This window comes from Stegodyphus dumicola, chromosome 4 (genome assembly GCF_044657685.1).
Source record: "Stegodyphus dumicola isolate Sdum_Otavi_A_Nest chromosome 4, ASM4465768v1".
NCBI lineage: Eukaryota > Metazoa > Arthropoda > Arachnida > Araneae > Eresidae > Stegodyphus > Stegodyphus dumicola.
This window is the reverse complement of record NC_140771.1, coordinates 10,296,995-10,307,261: the sequence shown is the minus strand read 5'-3', so window position 1 is coordinate 10,307,261 and position 10,267 is coordinate 10,296,995. Positions and strand designations below refer to the sequence as shown.

General features: G+C 31.4%; 1 protein-coding gene across 1 annotated transcript in view; it reads left to right on the top strand.

Annotated features, from left to right (window-relative positions):
* Positions 1-8,240: 8,240 nt before the first annotated feature.
* Positions 8,241-10,267, top strand: part of LOC118187687 (SEC14-like protein 2) — a 70,165-nt gene continuing 68,138 nt past the window's right edge. Inside the window, exon 1 of the mRNA XM_035357961.2 lies at positions 8,241-8,665. The gene's annotated coding sequence lies outside the window, so the exon portion shown is untranslated. The remainder of the gene's footprint in view (positions 8,666-10,267) is intronic.

Genomic DNA, 10,267 nt, shown 5'->3' with positions numbered 1-10,267 from the left:
TACTTTCTCCTGTTTCACCATACGTTAAAAATTTTGCACGATAAATATCTTCGCGTAAGAGTCATGTTTCGGATATTTTTTTTAGAAATACATATCTCCTCTGAAATACGCATTTATAATTATGAATAATCTTTGATTGCTGTTGTGACTTATCTCCTTTCTCTGGCAGTAACATCAAAATAAGCCCATGAAATTTATCGTGGCAATGGGTGCATGATTGCGTCTGTCATTGGCAATACCCTTGAGCGCCATGCAGGTGAAAGTGCGACTTTGTTCCCTTCCGCCCCCCCCCAATTTTAAAGAACAGTACCCCGGGGGGGGACAAGTGCAAGAGTCTCTCACGTCTCTCATCCCTCTTCTCCCACCAAAACCTCTCGAGAGGACTTTCGGCTAGTCACATATTTAGAGTGCCCTAATGTCGCAGAGACACTATACATTTAAAAACATCCACGACTACTTCGGGATTCGAACCCGGCCCTTCGGTACCCCAGTCAAAGTCGCTAGCTACTATTTCGCTTGCGCGGCGAATAATCATTTTCCTGATATGATACGATCGATTTCTGTAATCGATGTCTTTGAGCTCCCGTTTATCACACAAGCATATTAGTGGAACAATTCCTGTAAGTTTGACTACTATTCCGATTTAAAATTTAATTTCAAATATGGAAGGAAACTTTATCTGTTGAAAATTTCATCAAATATGTCTAAAATAAAAATATGTCTAAAAAAAATGCTTCTTGAACGAGAGGACTGCTGAGCTTCAGCTTGGGAACGAAGCTAAGGTTTATTCTCTAGAAAGAGGCTGTCCTCAAGGCTCTGTATCCGGACCTACTCTTTGGAACATAATCATAAATGATCTTTTAAGTCATCTCGACGGTTGTTTAAAAATTGAGTTTGCAGACGACTTACTATTAATTTTCCAAGGAAGGATTTTGAATAACATTCTTTTGAGAGCACAAGAAGTTCTAGATTTTGTCTCCAGTTGGGCGATTTCTCATAAACTCACTTTTAATCCTTCAAAAAGTAAAGCTATGCTTGTTCCCAGTACGTTTGATGATCAAAATATTGCTTCTTTGATGCTCGATATTTCTCCTTTGGAATTTGTAGAAAATGTTAAATATCTTGGTGTCATTCTTGACCAAAAATTAACATGGAAAAAGCACATTGAATTCCTTTCTGCTAAATGTGAAAAAATTATTAATGGCTTTCACCGAATTGCCAAAAATACTTTTGGAGTAAGCTACGATGTTAAGAAACTCATGTATAAGCAGTGTATTGTACCTTTCATTTCGTACGGCTGTCGTGCTTGGGCACATGTTCTTGCCAAGAAGGTTAACAAAAGAAATTTAAGAAAGATTCAACGGAGAATTCTTCTTCGTATTATTAGTGGTTATAGAACCTTAAGCTATGAGGCTACTTTTGTTCTTGCAGGAGTTCCGCCTATTGATTTTGAAATTGCATATAAGAATAATATTTTTGAGTCATTGGCAACTCATGCTTCGGAAGACTGTATTAATGGAATTGTCCCCTTCACTGATCTTCCTCATCCCGCTTCTTTAGAACCCATAAATTTCTGCGATTATAAAGAGACTGCTGAAATAAGTTTTCATATGGTTTTCTTTATAGATGGCAGCAAGATGAACAACAAGGTTGGCCTTGCATTTGTTCTTTTTGAAGGCCATTCCGAGATTTGTTTTCTTAGACATCGTATACGGAATGAACGTACAGTTTTTCAAGCAGAACTTCTGTGCATTTATTTTGCCGTCAAATGGATCCAGGATCATGGGACAACATCCTCAAAGTACCTTATTTGTTCTCATTCTCTTTCTTCTCTTCAACTTTTGAACAGTATTACCAGCTGCGATAAATTAGTTATCGAAACACTAGTAACTGTTAGGTCACTTAGAATTAGAGGTATTGATATCTAAAGCAGATATATGCAAGATATATGCAGATATAAGCAAGGCTTATGTTCGTGCTCATCATGGTTTCTACGGAAAGAGCTGATTTTCTAGGTAAAGATACCTTAAATTTACCCATTGATATCAACATTAGCATTCCAAAGAGTTATTGGAAGTCCTTTCATTATAAAAAGTTTTTAGCTATGTGGAATGAGGAATACATTTCATCTTGTAATGGTGAAGTCACCAAAAAGTTCCTTCCTTCTATTTACCATATACTGAATTCCGAGTCTTTCCTCTCGTTAAATTTTAAAGTGTCTCAGTTTTTATCTGGTCACGGTAAATTTGCAAGTTATTTGTTTCGTTTTAATCTACGATCGAACAATTTATGTGAATGTTCAAAAAGAGTTCCTCAGGATGTGGAACATTTGATTTTCTCGTGCCCTACATTTGATGGTCCTAGATTATGCTTACAGAACGATTTGAAAATGTTCGGAGTGACTTGGCCAGTGAACTTATCTGTTTTCGTGAAGTCCAGACTGCTGTTCTCTGCTTTTGTTCGCTTTATTTATGCATGTAATTTTTAATGTTTATTTACACATGTAACCTTTAATGTTCTAGCTAACTTACTTCTGTAAGCCCCGTGTTGTACATATGTGGTGCACGGGGAGTCTGTATGTTCTCAAAGGAAAAAAAAAAATATGTCTAAAATTGATCGGAATTCTATATTACTCTGTAATGAAACGTATGTTTTCTTTAGTGTAGGGAAGGAAATAACTTATGCCGTAAATTAGAAAAAAAATACTTTTGAGTTTCATCAGTAAGCTTGTGGCATTCCTAATTCTTTTGTCTCAGATGAACGTCGAGGAAACTAGTTAACTATGTAAAGACTTATCGCTGAGTTCAAACAACTCAAACCTAGACTCGAGAAGGGTTAAATTACCCTTTTATGCACTCAAATAAAAATAACATTCGGCCCTTTCTCGGGCTTATAGGAAAGCCTCTACTCTGGCTTTAACTTAGAATAAGAAATAAGAACTAAACTATAATTAACTAAGCGAGACTTAGACGAAACTAGATACAATTATCTAACATAGTTGGCCCTTAAATTAAAATAGCCTGCGAATATCATTAGGCACGTATGATACGGCCAAGCGTAACAGCTTCAAGAGTGACTTAGTAGGAAGGCAAACACGCTCCACTAAGCACACTCTTTCGAAGTAAGTTCAACCTTCCTTAAATGCTTCTTCTAACTCATTTGCATTCAACGTGATTCTAAAACCTCATTCCGGTAGGCAGTTGCAAGTGGAAATAAGAATTGATAGAAAAGGGTTTCAAAATTAAAATAACTGTTATAAAAAGTAAAATATATCTTACAAGTTTACCAATTTGAGTAGTATATTAGTGAGACCTTTTTAACTGTAACTGCTAGCTTTCTAAGGTTTGTGCTTTTTCCTAAATTCCTAAGCAAATTCCTTCTTCATTAAAAAAACATATCCCTTGAAACTATTAATTTTAAACATTAATAATATATTTTTTCTCTAACATCTTTGAACTACTTCAGTTTTAACTTGAATACGAGAGCTATTTTTACTTTAAAAAAAATCTGATGTGTACACCATATGAATGGAATATTAAATTGCATTTCCTTTAAACTTATTGGATTGAATTAAATCTACTTCGTCGATAGCGCATAAACCACAATAGAATAAATACACTCTCTAAAATCCACTATATTTGTTTAACATAACGACAGTCTGGCGCTAGGTTCACTTAACAGCGTTATATTTCGTTCATATTATAACTCAGAATGCACAAAATTTATATCATTTGAAGAATTGTCGAATCGTTGCCACATGTTCTATTCAATTACTATAATAAATCTAGCACGATGTATAAAAGAAATTAAGTAACCAAAAAAAAAAAAAAGTTTTTCACAGACGGTTCAGTATTTCTCATTCAATTAATTCAGTTCTCACTTCGTGACAAGACAAAAATACATAAAAGCTCAAAAATATATATATTAAAAATTAAAGTAAAATCAAACACTTATTTCCTCGAAAAAATACCAGAAAGGATTAAGCATGATTTAATTTTCAATAATAAATGAAGGCATTATCTTTGTTGTTGCGAAGCTTAGTCTCCCTAGATTGGCAACAAATCTACTATTCTGCTGTTTCAAATGTAAACAAACATATCCGCCATGTTATTTAAAAATTAGGCTTAACCGCACTTAAACCGCTTTTAAATTGTTGATAATTCTACAAACATTGCTTGCAGATTTCTTAAAGACATAAAAACGTTAACCGGAAGATAAGAACAACATAATTCTATCATTTTTAAAACAAAAAATGCACAATTTACAAACATATAAGCGTATATAAACTGAGATCACTGAGCCGGGTAACAGAGTGGATATATATAAAAATATATTTATATACGTTTGATACGGCCGATTGCAATCAAAATACGACGTGCATATCTATATGTTATAGCAGTCCTATATACAAAATTTCAATGTTTTGAGGCTACTCGTTTTTGAGTTATGCGAGATATATACGTACGTACAGACACCACAAAAAATTCTCTTCAGAATTCTTTTTTAATAACATTTATTATTTTATTATTATTTAACATTATTTTTTATTTTTATTTTGTTGGAGGAAAAGAGTCTTTTATTCTGTCCTTACGTACAGATGTCACGCAAAAACATCGTTAAATTGCATTCGATAGCGGTCAAAGTAGATATTTTCGTTGAAATATACTGCCTGAAACTTTTCGCGATTACAATACACTACTTCCTTTTTACTTCGTACAAGGAAGTAAAAAATATATCTGAAAATCTTGTTTATTTAACAAAAGTTTCAACAACATGGATTTCAGAATGATATATTATGACGACTAATACATTAAAAGAACAGTAAATGTTTCCGTTTCTGATGATCAGATTAATTCGTTCCTAATATCAAACGAATGAAAACGGGTGCAATGAAATAATAAAAAGCTCACAGTGTTACAAAATAGGACTGATAGGCTGGTGGCTCTTTCGGAAAGGAAAGGTTAACAAGATTTACAATACTGTGTTATAGAAAATTTAATCATGAATACATTTTTGCATCAATGCATTTTATAAATCTTGCATACTTACAAAAATTGTACAGATTCTAACTTGTTATCCATTATCAGCTCCTCAATCTTTCCCATAATGGATGAAGCTTGATACGTTTGTGCTTTGTAAGAAATAAGTTTTTCAAGCAAGGAAATCAGCACTTTCATCTCTTTGAGAAACATATTTTATCCTTCATTTTTATTTGAGAAACAAAACAATAGTATTTAAGAACAATAATGAAACTGGTTTTCAAAGATCCGATATTTAACGGATAACGATAACGGGATTTTATTAATAATCCCGTTATCGTTAAGAAATATCAAATTATTTGTATTGAGCATACGGTCTTGAATTGTAATTCTTAATTGAAATGTTTGTTTAAAGATGTCATATAGTTTTGCAAAGAATTAATGACTTTTAGAGTCACTATTTTTTTTCTCGTTATACCGCTATTAAAAAAATATCTAATGCGGACTTCCTTGTACGGCCTATTAAATTATACATTTTTTTTTTTTTTTTTTTTTTTTTTTTTTTGCCGGACTTCATCTAAACTTATTTCCTCGAATTTCATCAGAGATATATTTCTCATTCAATCAATTCAGTTCTCACTACGCGGCAATGCAAATATATGTAAAATTTCAAAACATCTTCATTAAGAATTGCAAAATATAGAAAAACCTAAAACAGCAAATACAGTTAAGAACGTTTGAAGAAAACAATTTTTACAATTAAAATTAGCGTTTCTACACATAAGAAACCAATTCGGGCAACGTGCAGGAAGACATTTTCGGTGCCTTAAATTCAAAGTTAACTTTGGTCCCAGTGGGCAAAAAGAGACTTTAGGTTGGTGCAGTAAGTGACTTAATTCACTATTCTACGAAGAGTTTCAAGTGCAAACAAAGGCGGCCTCGTTAGGTCTAGCGTCACTTAACTTTTAAGCTGTTGATGATTCTACAATTATTGCGTGCAAATTAAAGGCATAAAAACCTTAACTGGAGCATAAGAACAACATACTTTAACCTCTCTTACCGCAAAAATTGTACCAGCATATAAGAATAAAAATACTGAGCTCCCTGAGCCAAATAGGGTGGGAATATATGTGTGCTTGCGGCCGATATATATATCTCCTTGAATGCAGTTCTCACTTGCGGCAAGGCAAAAATACATAAAATTTCAAAATATCTTTATTAAAAATTGAAAAATATAGAAAAATATAAAACACCAAATACAGTTAAAACAATTTTAAAAAACGTTTTTACAAGTAAAACTAGAGTTTCTACCCCCAAAAAAAGAATTCGGCCAACGGGGAAGAAAGCATATTTTTCGGTGCCCAAAACTTAAAGTTTACTTTTGGTTTCATTCAGCCAACAAACAATGACGGGGCATAAACTGACTAAATTCATTATTCTGCTAAATTTCAAATGTAAACAAATATGGCTGCTAAGGTAAAATAAAATTAGGCTTAGCCTAATTAACTTACACATCTCTTAAATTTTGGCTCATTAAATTGTTGATAATTTTACAACGATTGCATGCAGATTAACTAAAGACATAAAATCCTTAACCGAAACATAAGAACAACATAATTCAATCACTTTTAAATATAACACAATCACTTTCACTAAGCATAATATGCGCAATTTACCAACATATAAAAATTTAAAAAAAAAAAAACTGATCTCACGAAGCCGAGTAACAGAGTGGTGATAATAAATAAAGTGGTGATAGTAAATAAAATACTTTTTATATACTTATTGCAACTAAAAAGGGAGGTGCACAACTACATCTTATAGCAGTCCTATATACAAAATTTCAACCGTCTGAGGCTGCTCGTTTTTGAGTTGTGCGAGATACGTACATACGTACGTACACAATGGCGACACTTGGGAATGGAACCGATAAGTTTGATATCTAAGACACAAGAAAAATTTACCATTGCTGAAATGGAAAACTGAATTTATACAGACTGTAGTTTTTTCTGGGTGTCGTCTAATAAGAAAAAAAGTTAATGAAAAATATAAATAAAAGTTAAGTTAATAAATAAAAGTTAAATAAGAAGATGAATATTATAAATAATATTGATATAAATCAGGTACAGACTAATCATGGGCGTTTCCCGGATTATTTTAATCGGCTCCATCTACAGAATAATGATAAATGCTTAGTATGTGACTAGTTTGGGGATGCTAATCACTTTATTCATAAATGTACACTTACCCAGAGTGCAAGAGAGAAATATAGAAAGAATTTTAAGAAAGATTTTAAATGGAACTATTCAAATTTGAAAGATTTTGCAGAGACAATGATGAAAATACATACGAACAAAAATACAATTGGAATTCGGCACTGAGACTCAAATTATATATATATATATATATATATCTGGCCAGTCCCGTTCTTTGTTCGTACAGGCGGCTTGTGTCGGCTAGGAGGATCGGGGCTGTGCCTTTATAATGATAATGATACGTACGTACACAGACGTCACGAAAAAAATCTCTTTTGAAGCCATTTTAAATCCTTTTTGCAACCCGTTTTGGGAAAAAAGAGTCCTCTATTCTGTCCTTACGTACAGATGTTGCTCAAAAACATCGTTAAATTGCATTCGATAGCAATCAAAGTGGATATTTTTGATGAAAATAGGATACCCGAAAATTACCCGAAGTAAAAAACAGATCATTACAACATTACAAACTTAAGTTTACCAAAGTCGCGATGTATATTTTAGTATTTTGACAAAAGCAGAGAAGATACGTATGGGCATATTAATATATAGGCAATAAATAATATTTGCAAAAGCAGAGTATATATATATATATGGAGATATTAATATAAATATTGTTTGAGGATGTGTACCTTAATATTGCGTAAACAACTATTTTTGCAACCCGTGGAATCAACACACACCTTAAATTGATCTCCATGTGTGCAGAAGTTGTCCATCACTGGTATAACAGATTTGCTCGTCAGTCATCAAATATTATTTAGTAAAACCTTCAAGTAACAAAATGTAAAAATAGTTTTCGGTAATGATGAAGTACTTTGTGACCTCAAGCAATAATTTCCTGTTGTAATCAATAAGGAAAAAACAAACTACTGCTCTGATAAGAAACAACCCTATGAACTTAACAATCCGTGCAACACTTCAAGTTTCAGAGCGAATGAAACAAGTATAAAAGACCTTCAAGATTTTATCAGTTTTGGATAGCTTGATACAACTATAAATAATTTTTCTTTTTTAAATTAGCATTCAGTATTCGAAGCATGCTTTCTTATAAATATGGATGTGCACTTGCAACGGGTAAAAAAAAAATACTCTGTTCCGTTTCGCTGATAGGAGATGAAAAATACCTTCGCTTGGTCTATTGCTCCAATAATCGTGTTTCTTGGTTTTGACCACGCAAATCCAATGGTTGAATTACCTTTGGGGAAAGTCCAATTATGCTTCAAGGTCATTGTTTACTTCGAGAGTTGTTTTCCATTACATAAGATTGTTCTTATCGGGTGCATTTTGTTGATGTGCTACAGCGGAAAGTGCAGCCCAAAAAAAAAAAAAAAAAGGCTTAAATACACTCTCACTCTCGCTGTTCAAAATTTGCTTCAACATTATCGGTGAGCTTGGACACTTCGCAACAACTTTGTCAACCGAATTTTTTTAGTAAGTTTTAAACTTGTTCTTCGTTTCTTGATATATTAATGAGAATGTGTAATAATGCATATGTATCCAAATGTATGAATGCTGTACAAATATAGAAGCAGATATTCATTATTACTTGGTTTCAGTTTTGATGCAAAACGTTTAATGTTTGTCATTACTTTTTGCACTAGTTAACATATTAATAAAATGGTGTGGAAGAGTAACTTTCAAAGTTTCAGTACATAAATTTTAGTGATATTTTAGTAATTTCACATAAATTTTAGTGATATTTTAGTAATTTCACATAAATTTTACTTATTAAATATTTTAGTAATGATTAGTAATATTTTAGTAATTTCACATAAATTTTAGTAATAGAATAGTGGAGAATTTTAATGTGTTTGCATAAAAACACATGACTTTTCCCTTTATCATATCGAATTTGAGCTGTTATTCCAAATACATGTATTTAAGTGTATATAAATTTACAGTCTATGGTAAGTTGAGGGAATGACTTGGCAAGAGCAGTTTAATTGTATCTAATAATTTTTATAAGCTTAATTGTATCTGATAGTTTAATTTTTAAGAAACATATAACCGGACGCTTAGATATAGATATTACATTTTAATCATTATTAAATTTTGATAATGATTTAAGTTTAAGAACTAATTATTGGTGTTTATTGGGCATGATTGAATATATGAAAACAAGACATCAATTTTTGTATATATTTTAATGATATTATTACTCAAAAGACAAAGACACTGCATTTTAATCATTATTCAATTTTGATAATGATTAAGTTTACAGAGTTTAAGAACTAATTATTGGTTTAAGAACCAATTGAATATATGAAAACAAGACATCAATTTTTGTATATATTTTAATGATATTATTACTCAAAAGACAAAGACACTGCGTTTCAGTCATTATTAAATTTTGATAATGATTAAGTTTACAGAGTTTAAGAACTAATCTTTGGTGTTTATTGGTCATGACTGAATATATGAAAACAAGAAATTAATTTTTATAAATGCTAATTTAAGAAATTAATAGATATTATTACTCAAAAGATGTAGACACTACATTTTAATCATTATTAAATTTTGATAATTATAATAATAATTTTGATATTGATGATAATAATTTAATAAGTTTAAGAACTAATTATTGGTGTCTATTGGGCGTGATGGAATATATGGAAACAAGACATCAATTTTTGTATCTACATATTTTATAGATATTATTACTCAAAATATTAAGTAATTAAAATTACATTTAAATATAGCAGCTTCTTTAATTATGATATTTTAAATACTACCGAATTGCTTTTTATGTATGATACTAGGCACACTACTATATAAATCTTTGAAACACAATTGGAAAAATCTGTTTCCAAGTTACTTCTGTTCTGTGAAATACTTCAAAGTATATTGAGGAATATATTATGGCACCTTTTCCCACTAGATTATCATTAAACTGTTTCTGAGTGTGTAAGAATTATTAAATTTTTAAGATTTATGATGATTGCATTATATGATGAGTATATTTATGAATTAGAGTTTTTGAAGCAGAAGAAATCAACTGCATGAATTTTAATCCGAAGGTGGATGAATGTAAAC